General features: G+C 35.3%; 1 pseudogene; it reads left to right on the top strand.

The window, feature by feature from the left end:
* Positions 1 to 283: 283 nt before the first annotated feature.
* On the top strand, positions 284 to 5,737 carry LOC113275932 (annotated as a pseudogene).
* Positions 5,738 to 14,188: the final 8,451 nt, after the last annotated feature.

Genomic DNA, 14,188 nt, shown 5'->3' with positions numbered 1-14,188 from the left:
TTTATAGCTACTTTGGAGTCATATGGAGAAAAAGAAGAAGAAATCATCCAAATTGAGCGACAAGGGCAAGCTAGTCATTTCAGAGGCGAACACAATTCGAAACCGAGCCAGGGTTAAGGGGCAACTCTGTTTTGGAGGAGCGTTATAGACAGGCCAGCTGAGGTTAAGGGGGTTGTTAGATGGGTGGATCTTCTACAGTTGGGTGTCTAAATCCAGACCCAGCTCTAGTACCTTAACCCTAAGTCGAGAAGACATTTCTTCCCAAAATCATTTGCGGCTGAAATCAAGAAAGCGGCAGCGGCTGTTGGTGTTGGTCCGAGAGATTAAGAGAGATAGATCTGAGGAGGATGGGAATCAGGGTTCTGTTACTGCAGTTGTTGTTGCCACAATAGATGAAGATGGGTATCATTTGAGGCTCGAATTCAAAGAGAAGATTAAGAACAGATATTGAACGATGGGGTTGATGAGAAGATGATGTTTCAAGGGGTTGGTTGTTCGATTTCAAAGAAGGATGAGAAGAAATTGAGGCTGCTGTTTTCGAATAGAAGACTGGTTTGAGCTTGAGAAATTAAGAAAGAGAGACGCAATATGCTGTGTAAGAAGAAAGGAAATTGATTTCAATGGTGCTGATGACGGTCTCTGTACTAGAAGAATGGAGTCTTGAATTTGATTAGAAGAAAGGAATTGAAGCTGAATCTGAATCGAACAGATATAGAGATTGATGGCTAAGCTGAGATGGGTTTGTGTTGGTGTTCTTGGAGATGGAAGAAAAGGGATCAATGATGTTGGTTCTGAAATGAACAGAGAAAAGAATAAATGCTGTTATTGTCGTTGTGACAAGTGGTGAAGCAGAAGATATGATAAGGGTTTGTGGATTGGATATGAAGATGATTCTGGGTCTGTCCTGGTGCTGCTAAATTGAAACAGAAAGGAGCTGATGATGAGCAGCAGATGGATTTGTAGTTGCTTTCAGTGCTAGAAGAGAACGAAGTTGTTAATTGCTTGACTAGATGAATGTTAGGATTCTTAACAGGAGAAGACTAAGAATAATGGTCTGAATTTGGCCAGGAAACACCAGAAAATAAACGGATCTGCCAGTTTTTCTTGCTGGCGAGTTAACTCAGTGACACGCCGATTTAACTCGGCGACTAAGGTGTAATCAGACGATCCAGACCAGCTGAGTTAGTAGCTGACTTTCTCCTCCCTTGCCCCCTAGACTAACGGTTTGACCTTTTTGACTGTTAACTTAAACGACAGCGTGACGGAATATTCTGTCGACGGATAAGAAGATTCCAGTGACCTGAAGAGAAATTTCAGGTGAGTTTCCTGGCCGGATTCCGATGATCCTAAGAACTATTCCGGCGACCCAAAATACATAAATTTGTGAAGAATATGCTAGATTCATGGATGAAGAATTGGGCTTGAACTTGGAAAGAGAAGATGGAAGATTTGAGAAAGACTTGCAGGGGGTTAGTCGTGGGAGAGTTTGAGAGATTTTAATGGAGTTAGCAAATCCCCTGTTAGTCGTGAGAGAGTTTGTCAAAATCTTTTAAAATCTCTGTTAGTGGTGAGAGATTTATAGGGAGTTTCTAAAACTACCTCAAAATCCCTTAAACTCCCTGTTAGTGGTGAGAGATTTGATTAGAATCTTTTAAACTCCCTGTTAGTCGTAAAATACTAGAGTCATAGGGAGTTTATAATTTGGGGGAGTTTCATGATGTTTTTGTGTTTGGACAAAATCTCTCAAAAAACAAGAGATTTCTGGGGAGTTTGGGTAAACCCCCCAAATTGTCTAGACTCTCTCACACTCCCTCTAAATTCCTAGAGATTTAAATACATTAAAATCTCTCAAACTCTCCCACGACTAACCCCCTTTTGGTTTGGAAGTGGAATTACAAAGGGAAAGGGATTCTATTCCTAAGAAGAGTTAAGCAAATTGAAGCCTATAAATAGAAAAGTTCTCTATACACTTTTACACACCTCTACACACACAATACTTATGTTTTTGATTGCTTTTTCAAAATTCTTCTTACCTTCCGTCTCCTTCTTCTTCATGCCAAAAGGACTGTAGAAAACAGCCTCAACGACCTATTCCCTTTTAAAAGTGACTTTCCTTAATAAAACCCTTTCCCTCATCTTCTTCTTCTCAAAACCATTCATTAATTAAACCCATAGAAATCAACGTTCCCGTTTCGTTTCTCAGGCTTCTTTATTTTTGAATGGCGAAAAGAAGTGGATTACTTGATCTTGAGAAACATTTTGCTTTTTATGGAGCTTATCATAGTAACCCAGTCAATATTTTCATCCATACTTTATTAGTTTGGCCTATTTTTTCACATCTTTGATCTTACTCAACTTTATACCCATACCCTTTCATCTTCTTCCTCAAATTGAAGCTTCAGCAGCATTTGGGAACTTGGTTTTGAATTTTGGGTTCTTGTTTACATTAATCTATGCTTTGTATTATGTATTATTGGATGTTAAAGCTGGTTCATTAGCTGCTCTTCTATGTTTCTTCTGTTGGGTTGGAGCTAGTTCTGTTGCTCAGACACTTGGGTTCTCTCTGGCTTGGAAGGTAAATTTTTTTATTTTCTCATTAATTTTGTCTGGATATATGCTAATTCAGTGCATAATTAACTAGGATTTTTCATATCTGACAAGAACTTATTAGTTGTTTTTGAGTTATTATTATTCAGTCTAGGATTAAATATTTGTTAATAGAAAGGATCAAATTAGGTTTGAGGAGGTTGCATTGACATTGTTATTTTGAAGTGCTGAAATGACATTTTGCCTTGCACCTGAAGACTTAATGGCTGATTTTCGGCGACAATGATCTACTCCACCTTAATAATAACATCTTGTAACCAGTTTATCTGTGCGTTGAGCATATTGACGGTTGCTAGACATGTCAAATATTGTAATCAATGGATACCAAGGTTCTAAACTTTAGAATGGATTGATTTTTGGTGAGAATATTCAGCTCAAATTATATACTATTGCTCATGGACATCAGCCAAGGGAGTCTTTACCGTTTAGGTGCAGCGGAGAATATCATTCTAAGCATGTCAAAGCAGCAATGTCAATGGAATCTACTTTATGTTATAGGATACACTAGTTTTCCTATGTAAACTTATATATATTTTATGATAACATTCTGGTACTTTCTTGTTGGCTTTGTCTTTCTATCCTTGAAAGTAAGTATGTATCTGTCAGTCTTCCTTACTGGTCATGAAGTTAATGTGGTTAGCTAAGCAGTTTTAGTCATACATTTGTCAACGTATGTGTGCTTTTTGTGATTTTTTCACTATGCATTCTTTATGTGATGGATAACTATTTCGTTAAATTTGCTTTGAATGTTTCTTGCTCTATATCTCTTTCTGAAAGTTTTTGTATTATGAGGATACTATGGGGTAAGAAGAAAATTCCGGCCACTGACTAAGAACATATTACTGCTAGGTAACTTTATTTTTACTATTGATCTGAATTTTTTTCCGGATGTTGTTTCTGTTTGACTGTAAGTAGGTGGTCTTGTTGGCATAATGGGTTTGTTAAGCATTTTGATTATTTACTTTGTTTTTTAGAATTTTTTACTGCATTTCTCAAATATATTGTTTGTCATCTTTACAGTGGTTAATTGAGTCCTTTCTAGCTCTTTTTTGTCTTCTATTTTGTCTAGTTGTTTCATTTAGTGATTTCTTCTTTTACTTTTCAGAACAATCTTGAGATTGTGTACACTTTAGTCTCTCCATTGAGCAGCATCCTATTGTATCCTTCCTCATTAGTTTTACGCTTGTTGTTTTTCTTTATGTTGACAGCAACTATGTTTCTAGCTAAGTTTTTGCGATTGTATTTACTGTTTTTAGGATCGGACCTTTTTGTTTCCTGACGCTGGAATTACCATGGGAATTTCTGTATATTGGCAGTATATGGTATTAGGTTATTGATAGAGAATTAGAGACATCACAACTAGATTCCAACTAAAGTATGTAAATTCTTGCAATGGTAGGCCACTGTTGTGATCATCATTTTTAAGATCCCTCTTAATACTCTTATTTCAATGGGAGTCTTCGTCAGTTCTATGATTTTTATAATTTTTATCTTCTAGATGTCCTCAATCCCATGTATTGCTGAAACTGAGGTATGACTTTATCTCTGCATATAGTATGTTACTTCTAGAGTCTAACCGAAAATTTCTTAACTGAAACCTGCAGAAATGAGTCTATTAGAAATATATATCTTAGTTAATAAAACACTCTTGGCAGTGAGTTTAAGACTTGCGTACATTCTGAACGCTTTAGTGAATTTAAGGTAGCAGATACATGTGATTGCTGCCTCTGCACAAATCTGATAAGCAGAAGACCAGGCTATGTAATTTTGGTGACTTTTCCCTCCGCCTTAACAGTGTGTTTCTGTCCGAGTGTGGGGTTATATCTCAGGAAGGCGTCTGTGCCAGAATAGAATAGTATATAGATAAAACGACAATCACATTTCGTTGCCTATCTAGTTGCGCGTTTCTCTCTCTTTTGCCGCAGGTTTCTAATTGTTGACTAGTAAGTAGTATATTATTTGCAACTTAATAAACAAGAACGAAATGTGTCTCACTAAATATCAGATACTGAATGACTTCAGGTAGTTCTGGGTGCTCAGTTGTTCTGCTGGACTGGACAATTTATAGGCCATGGAGTCTTTGAGGTAACCAAACCTGATTAGATAAAACTTGTGCCATGTTTTGTGTGCGATTCATGGCTTCTGACTTCGGAGTTATTGCAAATTTACTCTTCCCTTTTGCTCTTTTCCTTAGAAGCGAGCACCTGCGTTATTTGACAACCTTACTCAAGCATTTTTAATGGCACCATTCTTTGTTTTGCTCGAGGTAATTGATTAATTTAAACCATCTTATGTTTGGAAAAAATAACCTACTGCAATGAGAACTTTTTGACGAGTGATCATATTTCAGGTTCTTCAGATTGTCTGCAAATATGAGCCATATCCCGGTTTCCATAAACGTGTGCAAGCGAAGATTGATGCTGATATCAAAGAATGGAAAGAAAAAAAGGGGAAGAAAGCTTAGTGTGTAACAACTTTTTGTTTCCTTTAATGCTGATTATCTGGATGAACCAAAGGCTGGTGCAGAGACATGTTCGAGCACCACAAAGACAAGGGTGTACAATATGTGAATTTGTGACATTCATAGTAGCATCATGCCATCACCATATAAGTGTTGTGAACCACTCCTCGCATTACCGTATAAGATTGTCTAGTTACAGTATGTCTCAAAACTGCAATCATCCTTGTGGAATCAAATGGAATCTAATATTCTAAACAAGACATCAAGGGTATTTTCATTTGAATGCACACCGAATGCTGGCCCATCCCTTAATCTTGGTCTTAAGACATCATTGATAATTCTGTGTCTGCCATGGGAAACACCGAGAAAGATGCTGAAGGGAATAATAGTAATATTTTAGCATTGCATAGACATTAGGTTTTTTTGTAGGCGTAATTTTCAGGATTTTTTATGCTTGATTGATTAATCTTTTTCATTTACAAACGAATAACTGAAGCAATCTCATTTACATTTTGAAACTTCGGTTATTTTAGATTCTACAACGTACTTCGTATTTCGGGTTGCCAAATATGCAATTTATTTGAACTTTCATCACTCGTCCTTCGAGAGGCCTAAATTTCAGGCTTCCAAGTTCGGATATCATTTTTCCTAGCTAATATTTATGGATACATATATCAACGATTACTTGTTTTCTTGATCGTGGATTATATTGTCTAAATCAATGCATGTTGCTATGCGGGGCTGACTTAGTAGAAGACTGGCAGTCTAGCACAGTCGTGGTGGCCACGGTGTTATTCGGCAACTGTTTAGCTGGGATGGTGGCGGCAGGTGATGGATAGGTTGGATGATACATGGCTAATGACTAAACCCACTTCTAGCCTCCTGTATGTATGTTGTTGATTCTTCTGTTAATTAAGCAAGATGAAATAGAAGTAGAAGCTGAGCCATAAATCTTTTCTGTTAATTTATGTTCACGAACTGATTTGCTCAGTATAGTAAATTGGAACTTATAAATTATAAGACTTGATGAACTATTGTCTTATTAACTCGTGTACAAGAATTGATTTGGTCGTGCGAATTAATTGGTTTTGAAATGTTCCCAAATACTTTTGAAGTACACGAGCTGACTTAGCTAGTAGGCGAACTAGTTGATTTTTTAAGAGGCTCCTGGACGCTTTTGGTGTACACGAACTGATTGAACGGTTAGCAAAGTTATGGATACAAAAGGTTCCTGAATTCTCAGATGACAAATTGTTCAAAAACTGTTTTTTACAGTTCACGATCTGTTTTAGTTTTTGAGAGTTAGTGAAAAACTTGATGGTTCAAGAACAACTTAATCATTGTTTTTTGGCTAAGCACAAAGCTTATTTAAAAAAATATTCGTTTGAACGTTCTTCTTTGTAATCCAAGGTAGACTTCTCACATGCTTGCATGATCAATCTATATAGAGAAGTTAAGCTTTTTTGATATCAAAGTAATTCGTAAATAGAAGTCAGAAATGAAAATATGATTTGGAAAGATAATAAATTTGAAACAGTGATAATTAACACTTTTGGATTCTGAAATATGCAGATATGATAACAAGATACATACACCAGTAGAAACCCTACATACTGTTTTAAGACCATGGCCATTCATGAAGTGGGCGTTGGACATCATGGGTCCAGTTAATATGGTAAAAAAAAATCTCATACTCAAGCTTATTCAAAAGCATAAATATAAAATTTAAAGCATAATGTGAGAATTCAAGCCTTGAAAACTGAATTTGAACTAATAGAAATTCAAATTCAAATGCACAAGCGCTTGGAGGAAAAAAATACCTACTGGTAGCCACATATTATTTCTCTAAGTGGGTTGATGCCAAAGCCTTGGGAACAATCGCGAAAAAAAATGTCAGAAAGTTTATCTTGGAACACATCATCTGCAGATTTGGTATGTAGCTCAGCAGAGAAGTGAATATATAAAAAAAATATAATTCTTAAACTCAAAAACTTTGAATTATATCAACACTCCAAAAAAGATCATTTTTCCTCCTTAAAGCTTAAAGATAAAATAGCATAAAAATGTGGATATGGGCACTTGCTAACTACTGAATATAAATCGGTCTAGCACGCCGTACTACCCTTAAGGAAATGGACAGGCAGAATCTCGAATAAGACTCTGCAGTTCATTATAAAGAACAATCTAGATGCTGCTAAGGGAATGTGGGCAAACATTCTACATGAGGTGTTATGGGCCAACAGGTCGACCAAAAGATCATCCACCCTCCAATCCCCATCTTTTCCAGCCTTCGGAATGAACGCTTATTTACCCACAGAATTGAAATTTCCAACATTGTCAGCCAACTCAGGCAAAAATGACGAAACTATCCTAAAAGTTATAGAGGAAGTTGATCTAAACGGAAGAAAAACATTGATACAGCTCGAATAATATGAGAGATGCATGAGAAAAAAACTACAAGAATGTCAAGCCAAGAGACTTGCAATTGGGTGATCTGGTAAGAGAAGTTTTACCTAGCGGCTTTGAGTATTAGCTGGGAAAACTCGTTGCATCACTAGAAGGACCTTACATCATATCTGAAAAGATGAGAAAGGGGTATACAAGCTGAAAAACCAATCGAGTGAAGATTGAACTACCCATACAAGATCAACCATCTGGAAAAAATATTTTTAGTAAGGCATATGAGTATAAAATTTCTTTTGAGAATAAGAACTAGAAATTTTGACTGTAAAGTGAAGCTCAGTAGACAACTCACTAAACGAAAAAAAAACCTCAGCAATAGGAAGAACTTGATTATATATATGTAAAATAGTAACAGATACACATGTAACACATATACACCTCAGACTCGATACCTAACACAAGTAATAATCAACAAGAACACCTAATTACAGGTAGATATCTTACCTCAGAGGGAACTGCCTATCAGAAATTTATTTGCAAAGAAAAAGTGATTATAGTAAGGCTAATTCTATGAGCATCAATGTCATGAATTGGTAATTTTATTCTGCATAAATCAAAGCTTCAATAAAATAATCGATACAAAAAATAAAAAGATAAGGTGATAAAGCTGGTTACCTTGTCCTAAGCCTCTAGATGGATAAACCGGGTTACCCAAAGCACTGTTGAGCATGATATAAGTTGAAACAGTTGAGATATATTGTTTTATAGTCTTACACCAATCCTCATGAAAAATCTTAAGAATATAAGAAAATGCAACAAAATAAAATAAAACAGTAATAATAATAAAAAAGATTTCATTTTGCTTTTAAAGAAGAAAGCGTAAAACTTAAGTTAGCCATAATTTTTGATATATTATCTTATAAGATGAACTGTAAATTTATGGACGAAAAATCAACAACGGAGAATGAAGGATCTTTGTGAAACAAAACTTTTCAACATTTTTGGTAAAAGTCCGTTGCGCTTTGGCCGCCACAAAAGCAATACCTAGGACATCGGGCACTGTTGCACAGTATTGGGTTTAGGCATGCGTTTTAGATATCCAAAACGTGATCCATAAAAGAACAAGTAAGTGATATGGAAAGATATAAAGGGAACCAAAAAAAGATATATCTCCAAGAAAAAACTTGTCAAGGTGTAAGAAATTATAACGTTACGAAGAACATATTTTTATTTCTTTTATTTCATTCCTTAATCACCATAGATATGTCTTCTTAATTTCTTCCACTCTCTTCAACCTTCTCTCGGTCAAAAATCAAATCTCAATCATGCCTACAAACATAGTCGATGCATTGAAATACGATGTGATTTTTTCTAGTGGGGGGCTAATCTGATTACCTTGTTGTTAGATAAATTGTTAAATTTTCTTCCATCTGGGAGGTTATCTTGTTTTACTAATTCAAAAGATGAGAAAATATTAGCAGAGAAATTAGGTTTAATAAAATGTCATTTTCAATTGTGAAGAGCAGTAGAAAATGGTGTTACTGATATAGGGTTTAAGGAATGGTTAAACCATTGGAAAATTGAAAATCATAAGGCTGACCTTTTGATAGATGGGTGTTTTACAACATCCAATCATGTCGAGGAAATTGAAAATCAGATATTTGTGATTTCTCATCTCATCAATCTTTATGGATGCCTTTTATTTGCGAAAGTTATCAAAGAATTGGAACTATTAAGTGAAATTGAAACTAATTCCTTTATACATGACGGGTCAGCACTATTAGTGAGAGAAATTGGAACTTATGAGTTGATTAGAAGAATAAAGGAATTAATTGCATGCAATAAAGTTTTGGTTTTTTCAATTTGTGGAGCTTGTGGGGTTAGGAAATCCAAAGTTGTTAGACTCATATATAACAATGCCAGGATTAAGAAATAACAGAAAGATAAGATTTGAGTACCTGTGAATGGAAATTTCGATTTAAATTTGACAATCAAGTCCTTCATGGAGTCGGATGAAAAACAATCGTTTGATATATTGTTGTCTTTGGATGCGAATTATAGTCATTTTCAAGATTACATTCGAGATAAAAAGTTGTTTATTGTTCTGGATAGTGTTTCCCAAGTGATTAACAGGGCTGGCCTTGACACAAAGTGACCAACGTTCAACTTTGGGCAGCAAATTTTCAGGTGTATCGATTTATTTTATTTTTTCTCGTTTTTTATGATAAATCGGATTAATGATATAAGTTTTGAAAAAATAAGTCAAAACTTTTAATTAGTTTGTTGGTATTCCGGTAATCTATTGAAATCGGTAGCAAAAAGATTTCTTTTTTCTAAAATCTATCTAGATTAAGAAATATGTTTCCTGTTTACTCTTCAAAACCCATGCACTTCATTTTTTTTTCTATTTATATTTATATAAAGAAGAATCCTTATATGTGACGTGCTAACACTACATTAGTTTTACATTTTCTAAGAATTTAAAGGGTCATGTGGTAAAACAATGGGTTTAAAATGGAAGGACACCGTGGGTTTAAAATAAAGGAACACAAATTCATGTTTCTTTTTTGCCAAATTATAGACATGTCTTTCACAAGAATCAACAATATTTTTCAAACAATGAGTTTAAAATGAAGGGACTCAACTTATATCATAGTTTTCCATGTTTTTCAAGAAAATATCATATTTATTTATTGTATGTTTAACACATAAGACATATTTTTATGATTAAGTTAGCATTATGGCATATAGTAAATACACGGTGGTAATATCAATTTGATCCAAAAAGTATTATTATTTTATAAAGTATTATGTCGATATGTTCACTCCAATATCGAGAAACATTTTGTAGAAAAAGTTTATGCACAACAACCGCAACTCAAAATACAGTCATCAACCTTTGAAAAAGTAACTCGATCACGTAATTTATTCGGATTTCATATTAGAAATTAAAACTTTAGTTCAATAATGGTTCTGAAACAGATCAGTTTCCTTATGGATCAAAAGCAAATGCATTGTTAAGATCTAATAAAACAAATGACAATATCGTTATGTCAGAATATATATGTTCATATGAGCATTAATATGACAAACTGCATGACAAATAATATATATATATATATATATATATATATATATATATATATATATATATATATGTCCTTATCACCTTGTAAGCAAGAGCAAACGCATTGTTCGCTCTTGTTTACAAGGTGATAGCTCATGAATAAAAATGTTGATGAAAATATCCAGATCAAACAACTGAGACAACAATAATATAAAGACGAGGATAGAGGATCAAAAAAATATCAATAAAGTTGATGAATTTTCAAAAAGAAATTACAAACACACCATACAATGGAATCCAACGAAATGGCTGATACATGTGATATAAGAGAAACCATAATGATAAACGGAATGCCTCCTATATTTTGGATCAGAAAATTGATTTTTGTAGTGTTAGAACATAAATCATCATTTTCAGAATAAAGCAAAAAGAAAAATAAAACAACTAAAATCGTCTGCTGTTCCCCGGCAACGGCGCCAAAATTTGATGCATGTCGTAACCACAATAAATTAATTAATATTTTTTCACCTAATTAACAAGTAATTTAGTGTAGTCAAGTTTGTTCCCACGAGGAGCAAGAGGTTTTAGTTGTTTAGTTGTCACAAAAAGGGGGAATTGCTTTTAGATTTTAAAAACAAAAGAAAGTAAATAAAGCAATTAAAAGTTTAAGTTGAAATCAATAAGAGAGATTAGATCAAGGAATCCTTCTTCGTTGCAAAACAATGATTCAAGTTATATCCTTTTCCACTTTTTATTAGTCACAGATCATCATCAACCGTAGGTAAAGCATCTAACTCAGTGCTAAACCCCTTAAATCCCTAGTATCACCGGATACGGAAGTTCTCGACTACCGGATTCTATTCACCAAACCATCTAGTAGTAGCTCACTCAATATGTAATTTAGTTAAACGCATTAAGATTTATGAATTTATTAGGTTGATATTAGTACTTAGACTCTTAGCTCAAGGTCTACTTTCTAACGTTGTTTTCACACACAATTGCTCCACGGAATCCCTCCGCAAGGTCTCGTGTTTGCTACCTATGTAAAGAGTCAAGAAACAATTACTTATCCCCTAACTTTCACTAGCTTTAGATCAATTAACAAATCAATTTAGTTGGCCTCCTAAACAATCTATCAATCAACCATGAATGTATAAACATTTCTAATAGTAAAAACAAACGATAATCATGTGAAAAACTTCAAAGTAGATTTAAAAACAAAACTCAAAACATGTTAAGAACTAGGAATTCATCCTCAATCAATAAGAAAATTAGCTACTCATGTTTTTGAAATTCACACAAATAATTAAAGGGAGAATTTTTAAAGTTCACAAAAATAATTAAAAGAAGAATTTTGAAAGCAAGCAAAAACACAAGTGTTGTGTGTGTAGAGAGGTGTTTTGAAGTGTGTGGAGAACTTCTCTATTTATAAGCTTCAATATCATTGCAATCCTCTTAGGAATATAATCCCTTTCCTTTTGTAGCTCAAATTCCAAATCCTTGTCTTTGTAAAACTCTTCCATCTTCTCTTTCCAAACTCAAACCAAATTCTTCATCTAAGTCTTCACACCCATGAGAAGAATCCACACAAAACATTTGTTATTTTGGTCGCCGGGAAAATCCTGGAATTCGGCCGGAAAGTTACCGTCGTCCACCTGAAATGTCACTGCCGGCAACCTGAGATGCTTCTCCGTAGACGAAATATTCCGTCTGATACCGTTACAGTTAACGGTCAGACTGGTCAAACCGTTAGTCAAGGGGTCAAAGGGAAAGAATGAATCAGCCACTGAGTCAGCTGCCTACCTCGGCTGACTGGTCTAACTGGAATGAGTCAATTGAGCTGGATAAGCGAATCACTGAGTTAACTCGCCAGTAAGAAAATCTGGCAGAGTTCCGTTTGTTTTCTGGGCATTTCCAGGCCAATTTCAGGCCATTCTTCTTTCTCTGTAACAAGCCTAACATTCATCTATTCATTCTTTTTGCTAGTCTTAACAGAACACTTTCTTGTCATTCAATAGCAAGGCTTCAAATCATCACCAGCTCTTCCCTTAACAATAATCATCGCCTGCATAATCATCGCTTGCATCTCTTCTGGTTCTATGAAATCCCATTTTACAGCTTCAACAATAAGCCCGACTCTTCCTCCATTCCTGTATTGCATCAACACCCACAACTGCAGCTTCATCTCCAGCAAACCCATATAAATTTCCATCTTCATAGCAGAAACAGATTCATCATCTCCCCTGTACTCTCCCAGTTTTGGTAGTAGTTCCTTCATCTTTCTATTTCTCAACTGAGCTGAACTCAAATCAACCACAAACCCTTTAATTCAATCTCTGCCATTAACCCATCTCTTATTTTCAGCTGAAACTTTGAATCCTAATTCAATTTCTTCTTAGTCTCATTACAGCAGCAGATCCCCTTTGTTTCTTCATAACTGCTTCTCGATTTCAACCATCGACTACCATTTACGGCCACCAAATTCTCTTCATCAGCAACTCTATATCTTAATCCTTCTCTATGAATCGATCCCATTAAATCAATTTCAGAATCGAAAGCAAAAACCCCTCAATTCCTTCGAACCCCGTCAGTTTAAGAACACCAATTTCTCATCGATCTTCTTCGATAATTAGAGTATAAAACCTTTCTTCTCAGCAGCACAATCAAACCCCTGACTCCATTTCTGATCTGAAACTCTCGATTCAATGACTTTCTCGAATTTAGTCTCTCGGCTTTCAGCAGCAGCCGCTGCTCATAATGAGCAAATGATTGAGAGAAAGAAATCTCTCGACTCTAGGGTTAGGTTAGATTTGGGGCAGGATATAGACACCCCAGTCACCTTGATAACGGTTACCCAGATGGCATCCCCTTAACCATAGCTGGCCTATATTCAGTACTCCTCTAGAGAGTTGCCTCTTAACCTTGGATGGGCTCCAGATAGTGTTTGCCCATGAAATGACAATTTTGCCCTTTTTACTCAAATGGGGTGATTTCTTATTCTTTTCCTCCTTGTGACTCCAGAGTACCTAATAACTCAAAAACATGCGGAAAATACATAATTTACAAGAAAAATAGCAAAGAAAGCATAACCAATAGATAATAATTAACGGTGTATTCTACACCTATCAACGTGCACCTGAAAATATCAAAATTCTAAGAATTGACTACGATCAGTATGGTGACCCGGGCATGCTACCTTGGTCGTTCAGGGTTTATCCTTTGGCTCGCAGAAGCCGGTCCCACATATTTTATGATTTTGACCTAATTAATTAATCTTCTACGGTTCATATTGGGTTCAAATCCTTTCCAAACAAATTGGAATTGATCAATTGACCATCAGCTGGTCCCACGACCACCAAGGCCCTGTTTTCATACCTCTTGGTCGGTCTCTCCTCTCTTCATAATTAGGTTTTACCACCTAATGCTCAGATGAGCACTATTTTTTAATAATGATTAAACGAGCATTAAATCATCCTTTCACCAACTGGTCTACAAAGGACTTTGGTGCATGATCATTATGGCATATGGGTACTACATGATCGTCCCTGTCATCTAATAGCCGGTCCCTATCTCACTCATTTGTTGATTTTCAGTAAATCATCAACTGATCAACAATCGATCAAAATTAGGGTTTCAAACCAAATGCTCCG

This window comes from Papaver somniferum, chromosome 4, assembly GCF_003573695.1.
Source record: "Papaver somniferum cultivar HN1 chromosome 4, ASM357369v1, whole genome shotgun sequence".
Taxonomy (NCBI): Eukaryota; Viridiplantae; Streptophyta; class Magnoliopsida; order Ranunculales; family Papaveraceae; genus Papaver; species Papaver somniferum.
The sequence above is the reverse complement of the archived record's forward strand: the minus strand, read 5'-3'. Positions and strand labels throughout refer to the sequence as shown.